Genomic DNA, 250 nt, shown 5'->3' with positions numbered 1-250 from the left:
CGGTGCTCATTGCCTCGTCGCCGTTTCCTTTCCCACTTCTCGGGGATGAGCTGATTGATGAATGATTGGATCGTCCGCTCCTCCTAGCCCCGAAATGTGCTTGAGAGTACCCCTAGACACCCTTAGAGGCGGCGATGTTTTTCTTGGGACTTAAATAAAATACTTATATAGTATATAGTACATCATCGCTGTCTCTAAGGGTGTCTAGGGGTACTCGGGATGCTTTTTTATGCATAGCTTGGGCGAACAT

This window comes from Plasmopara halstedii (assembly GCF_900000015.1).
Source record: "Plasmopara halstedii genome assembly, contig: Scaffold_470, whole genome shotgun sequence".
Taxonomy (NCBI): domain Eukaryota; phylum Oomycota; class Peronosporomycetes; order Peronosporales; family Peronosporaceae; genus Plasmopara; species Plasmopara halstedii.
Note: the sequence above shows the minus strand (reverse complement) of the source record.